Consider the following 7174-nt stretch of genomic DNA (forward strand, 5'->3'; position numbering starts at 1 on the left):
ACTCAACCCTAATGAAAGAGAATATGATTGTTCCTTTCCTTTCAAGATCTGTCCCCAATTTCCTGAGAACCTTAGACAAATCAATATTTCTCTTTCTCTGGCTCAGTTTCTTTGTCTGAAAACTGATGGTAGTTTGAGGTGTCTCCTTGAGATCTAATCTCAGAACACTCCGCATTTCAGGGGCTGTAAAAATTTGCCAAATTAACCCTAAATGTGATTGTCTCAATGAATGAGAACTGACATGTCCCTAGCCAGGCAGACGTGGGCTGGAGGCAATTTCAGATCCATTTTTTGGCTTAAAGGGATATTTTTAATCAATGTGAACCTGGGGCAATAAATTCCAAGTAAATCACTAACCATTTTGAGCAGAACCCAGAGATGAACGAGGGTAATTTACCAATTGGGTAATTCTCTCATTTACTCTGCATCCCAAGAAGAGTGAATTTGCCTCCTCAAGGCAAATCACTTACTGGCAGAGAATCTTTCCCATCCCCGGTGGTAGTAGATTCTAGCCCATTAGACACATTCTGGACACTCTTGTTCCAGGTTTGAAAGGGCCTCCATTCAGTGTCAGCTGCTTCAGAGCAGGCAGGGTTTTTTTTTCCCTACTATTTATATAAACACAAAATATCTGAAAATTGCACCATTAAACAAGCATTGAACATGAATGGAAAATTGGCACTGTCCCCACTCATCTCCAATATCAAATTGCATGAAATTACAGTTATGATGTCAGATATGATAATGGGTTTACAACAGCGTTTGCTACATGTTGGTATATCAACACCTCCAAGTGCAATTAGAGAACCCTTAATGTTGTCTGCTCCAGGCTAGATTACCCCAGGACACAGCCCTGCTGTGCAGGTGCAGAAATGCATTAGCTAATTCACCAGCAGCAAGGTTCTTCCACAGCAATGGAAGCAGGTGCTTCCTGGGGAAGACTTGGGGCCCTCTTGATTTGATGAAACATTGTTCATCCCTGGAGGAACTGAGAAATGTCTTTTCTTCTCTTCCACCACCTGCAGAAAGCGATGTAGTGTGGCTTCATGGAAAGGGGGAGTGAGAGAATCTGAGCTCCAGGTCCCCCTCTGCCATTAACCAACTGGGACTTTGGGTACGTGTCTGAGGCTCAGTTTCCCCAGGTGGAAAACTAAAATGTTTGGGGTTATCAACCTGGGATATACATACCACTAGGGGGTATGAGGGGATTGTCAAGGGGCTACAGGGTTTATTGTTATTCCATCGCTTCAATCTTATCTGATTCTTTGTGATGCCATTTTGGAATTTTCTTATCAAAGATACTGGGATGGTTTGCCATTTCCTTCTCCAGCTCACTTTACAGATGAGGAAACTGAGGCAAACAGGGTTAAGTGACTTACCCAGGGTCGCCCAGCAAGTAAGTATCCGAGGCTGAATTTGAACTCAGGAAGATGAGTCCTGATTCTAGGCCTGGCACTTTTTCTACTATACCACCAAACTGAAAAGTACTGGGATGATTTTGATTGATTATTATCATTAAAGTCTATGTAAAGGCTTCTCATGAGTAACCACATTAATAATAATAATAGTTGACATCCATAAAGCACTTTAACATCTGAAAAAACATTTTAAATAATCTCATTTAATTTTCATAACACTTCTAAGGGGTCCAATAGTATTGAGAAAACCAAGAACTATGTGCCATGACAGGTTAAATGACTTACCCAGTCGATTGGGGATATGATTGGGGATGTAGACAGACTCTAAGTGTTCATCCTAATGAAAATATCAATTATATGGAAATAGGTCTTGATCAATGACACATGTAAAACCCAGTGGAATTGCACATTGGTTATGGGAGGGGGGGTGAGAGAAAAACATGAATCATGTAACCATGGAAAAATTTTCTTAATTCATCAATGAAATAAATTTTTTTAAAAATTAACAAAATAAAAAATAAATGACTTACCCAGGGTCAACCAGTTTGTAAGAGTCCTAGGAATTATACTATGAACCTCCCCAGGCTCTCCAGGATGCTTGCTTGCCATTCTATCCTGTTGCCTCTCCAGTAACACAACCATCTTTATTTTTCCAGTAGTCAAAAAATGGAGTAGTACTGCTATACTAGCAAAAAAAAGTGGTAGAATGACATGGATGTTCAGAACATGTTTATTATATCAGAGGCTGAGAAAACCAAGCCCCCTTCACTGCCTCATTTCAAACAACAGCAAAGGAAAAAGCTACCCAAGAGTTACTTAAGAATGATTCTAAGCAGGGCAGCAATTGAGAGCCAGACTTAGAGGCAGGAGGTCCTAGGTTCAAATTTGGCCTCAGATATGTCCCAGGTGTGTGACCCTGGGCAAGTCACTTGACCCCCATTGCCCAGCCCTTATTGCTCTTCTGCCTTGGAACCAATACACAGTATTGATTCCAAGACAAAAGATAAGGGTTATTTTAAAAAAAAAAAAAAAAAAAAAAGAATTGTTCTAAGGAAGCAGCTAGGTAGCTTAGTGGATGGAGGGCTAGGTCTGGAGTTGGGAGGACCTGGATTCAAATCTGACCTTAGACACTTCCTAGTTGTGTGACCCTAGACAAATCATTTAATCCCATTTGTCCAGCCCTTGCTGTTTTTCTGTCTTAGAATTGATACTGACAGAAGGTAAGAGTTTTTTTTAAAAAGAGTGGTTCTAAGTTAATGGCTAGTGTGTCAGTCAATCAATCCATCAACATTTATTTAAGTATTTACTATGTGTCAGGCATTGTGCTAAGCACCAGGAATAAAAAAAATAAGAAGCAAAAGACAGTCCTCAAGGAGTTTAAGCTAAAGGAGAAGGCAACAAGCCAAGGGAAGCTATATACCGGATTAAGAAAGGAAATGATTTAAAGAGGGAAAGCACAGGAATTAAGAGCAGTTAGGGAATGTTTTTTATGGAAGATATTTTAGTTGAGACTTAAATATATATCACACAGTGATTCAGAATTGTCCTTTTGGTTTTTCCCAGAATGTTTCTGATAGAGGTAAACAAGGGCAAGATTAGAAATTAGAAAGTTTTATTTTGTGTACTCAGTTGTCCACATAAATAGATATGGGCTGTAAGAGGGAAAGGGCTGTAAGAAGTCAGCTAGAGAGAAGTCAAGGACCCCAGCAGTTCTGGGTGTGTCACTTTTCCTCACTTAAAATACTGAAGTTTCTGGCATTTGATAAGGCTTTTAGGAGGGGCAGCTAGATGGCACAGGGGATAGAGTACCAGACCTGAAGAGAGGAAGACTCTTTTTCCTGATTTTAAATCTGGGCTCAAATACTAACTAGCAGTGTCACTCTAGGCAAATTGCTTAACCCTGTTTGCCTCAGTTTTCTCATCTCTAAAATGAGCTGGAGAAGGAAATGGCCAACCATCCCAGTATCTTTGCCAAGAAAATACCAAACGGGGTTGTGAAGAGTTGGACATGACTAAACAACAACAAAAAAGCTTTAAGGATTTGCCTTGGATCATTTTTGTCAGTCAGTCAAGAAGCATCTATTGAACATTTATGAATTACCAAGTACAATAATTACTACTCTAAAGTGCTAGGGATAGAAAGATAAAAAAAAAAAAGTACTTAATGCCTTCAAAGAGATCAGATTTTAATTGGGTAGACAATATGCAAAAAACTGTACATATGAGATATATAAAGAGTGTAAAAGGAAGGTAATCTCAGAAGGAAGGCACTAGCAATGAGAACAAGAGTTGTTATTCCATCCTTTTTTGAAAAAGACCAATGGCATCAGGGTGAGTGATATTTTAACTTGCTTGTAAATTGGATTTAAGCAAGGCAGAATTTCACAGTTGTCAGCTTTATTCCTTCTTCCAAAATCATTCAAGTCCAGTGGCAAAACAAAAGTCAGGATGACTAGTGATGGCCCTGGTTGCATTGGATGAACTTGGCATCTTCAACGTCTGGCCAAGTCTAAGATCTCCACAACTCCTGCTTCAGCTGCCTTCATAGCTATTGGAAAAAAATTGTTCTTGTCCATCCATTCTGCTAGGGGAAGTCTTCTGCTTGGGAAAGACATCCCCCTAACTCATTAACAGGTTTGTAAGTTACCTGAAATCACACTTAAGCTAGTTTATCCTGTCTGCCAAGATGGTTTTACCAGGGGGTGGTGGTTGCACAGGTTAAAGCTTCTTGGAGCCACAGGTGAGAGTTGGGTGAAGGTGGACACCAAAGAGCAGTCCTGAAAAGGACTGAGCAAGCTCTTGCACCAGAGGTGCTGGTACTCTGAATACCCCATAAACTGGGGAGGAAGGACATAAGGTGGGGAGGTAGGGAAAGTCCTCCTTTAAGAGGTATAATTTGTTTGGAGCAAAAATGAGAATAGGAAAAAATGGAGATTGTTCTGACATCAATATATTTGTCTTCCCCCTCATTTTTCTTGTCATTCACTTTGTTGCTCCTTCCCCTTCCCTCTGATGGTGGCTTCCTAAAAGGCTAGATCTCAAAGCATCTCAGTCTCTTTTCACATTAGGCAATTCACACTCTTTCACTAGGTTCACCAACCTAGGTTTCTGCCCTAATTGACTATGGAATTTTGAACTGGTCCCAGCAGGATGTTATGTGCCTTCTCTTGGGCTTGGCTGAGTGCCTCACCACTCTCCCATACATGCATGGTGTCCTGCCTGTCCCATTCTCTCTGTTCCTTAGTTCTCTGGCCCAGTACCAGCAATGTTGGTTCTTCTGGGTTGTAGCCCCTGTTAGACTTTTGCTTGTGAAGTGGTGTGGTCAGGCTGATTGCCAAGGCCAGGACAAACTTCCACAGCCTGGAGCCAGGGTCTCTACTGCATGGAAAGAGGAAGGAGGAATGGGGGGTCAGGGTGTATTTTGTTGTTAACCTGTTTTGAGTCCTTGGGTCTGCTTGTACGTACAGTCTTGTTGCTAGTGGCATTGGAGATTAAGGAGATGTGCTAAGTGAGCCCAGGGTCACCAAGTATCATTTTTCCTCTTTTGGGGGGGATTTTGGGTGCCCAGGACCATGGAAACAGGTAGAGTTGCTTTATTTATAGTGCATAATTTCTGTTTTGGCCAGATTGAGAATATGGAGATCAAAGAAAATGTCTAGTCCACCATCTTGTTGCTCACAGGACTGCTTCAATATATTTCTGCTGTAGATTAAGTTTTTCTGTGTGTTTTTGTTCCTGTCTATTTACCACCCTAAAAACCAAGTCTGAGATGTGAGTCACTATTAATCTAAATGATGAGGAAATGCTTCCCTAATGGCAGTACTTGACAGTTCTTTCAAAAAGAAGGGAATGTTCTTTGTTCTTCTAGAAAGCCTACACCCTAGGGAAATGTGAGTACCTGATGCCTAGAAATTTATACGGAACTATCTTTAAAAAATCACAGAATGAGATCCAGGCAGAATGCCTTTCGGCTTGCAAGCCTGATCTCCTATGGCCAGGAAGCTTATTAAATCAGTCTATGCAGGGTACCACCATCCCTCGCTGCCGCAGGAACTCTTCTTAGGCATTTCCTACTCTGTGCCCAGAAGGAGGGCTGTTTATTTCACTTCTTAGGAGGAAATCAAAAGCAGGCTTCATTAATTTGAGTGGCCTGTCTCCCAACAACGTGTTAACAAGCATTTTAGATGGTACTAAAAGCCATTTAACTTTTTTTTAAAAGGTGAAAGGACTCCTGGTCCATATGGTCTTTACTGACATACATTTTCATTTTAAATGCTAAGGTTGACAGATTTGCTCAGAGTAAATGAGGTGTTAGTTAATATCTAATTACTCTCTATACCAGTCACAGCCCATTTAACTGATTCAGATACCAGCCTTTGCCTCTACCACCAGACACATTTAAAACTTTAATTGACATGCTTGCTCTCTCATCACATTGGACTTCCTTGCTGTCCTGAAAATTCACAGCCACTCTCGAGCCTGTGTAACTTGGGATGGAAGGAGAAAAGGGTCAGGAAGGTGCTGGGTTGGAATCCTCCCTCTGACATAATCTGTGTAAATTGGGACAAGTCACCCAACCTTCCTGAGCCTTGGTTTCCTCCTCTATAAAAGGATAACATTGAACTAGACCTCTAACATTGTTATCTTCTTCCTCCAAAAGCTACTTTTAAAAGTTGACAGAATATCTCCTGGCCTTCTTCCAAGGTAGTACCTGACAGAGTTTGTGTCATGCAGGAATAAACTATGGAGCAAGGATTTGAACAGAGGTCTTGTGATGCTCGTTTTTGGATGCCTTGATCACCAATATCATTATTAGCATTAATGTCACCAACAATGTTAATAAACTTCTGGACATCATTAGTGACATAAAAATTCTTTTTTCAATGTATATAAAAATACATATAGGTAGTTGCGGGTTAAGATGGCGGCAGAGTAAGAAGCAGCTCTTAACCTCTCCTGACCGAAACACACAAAACTCCTCAAGGGGACATAAAAACAAGTCCAGACGAACGGAGGAACCCCACAACAGGGCACAGCGTGGAAGGTACGTGGAATCGAGACATTTCCTGGCTAAAAAGGGCTCTCACTCACTCAATCGCGGGCTGAGCAACCGCCCCACCCCCACCCCCTCCACACTCACCTATAGCTCCGAACCCAGCTAAAAAGAAATAGAGCAAGTTTGGGGCACCCATCGAGTCATCGGCAGCTCCGGGACCTGTTCCTGAGAGCAGCAAGACTTAGGACCCCATTAAGTCAAGAACGCACGTGAAATCTGAGCGCGCGGGAGCAGAGAGAGGAAGCTGGGAGCAGAGAGCCGGCTGAGCAGAGGCGTGGGTGCTGGCTGAGCAGAGGCGTGGGCGTGGGTGGAGGTGGACACAGCCAGGAACTAAAGCCTAAGTGGGGAACCAGTGCAGACGGGTATACGACTGTGGAAGCAGCGCCCTGAGACTTGTAAAGAAACCTCCAGCAGAGGATCAAGCAAGGGAATCCACCAGGGGGCTTGACCTTGGAAAAAACTAGAACTCAGACCTCAGGACTGAGCGAGAGGATAAACCTGAGAAGCTGCTGGGCTAATGATGGCTAATCAGTTACAGGAAATTCAGAAGAGAAAGAATAATAACAAAAAAAAGAAGTCTCTAACACTCGACAGCTTCTACACAGAGAAAATCCAGACAACCGAGCAAACAGAGGAGGAGAACAAACAACCATCCAGACCCTCCCCAAATAAGGAAAACTCCTCACAAGCTATGGAAGAG

Source organism: Gracilinanus agilis, chromosome 3 (genome assembly GCF_016433145.1).
Source record: "Gracilinanus agilis isolate LMUSP501 chromosome 3, AgileGrace, whole genome shotgun sequence".
Classification (NCBI taxonomy): domain Eukaryota; kingdom Metazoa; phylum Chordata; class Mammalia; order Didelphimorphia; family Didelphidae; genus Gracilinanus; species Gracilinanus agilis.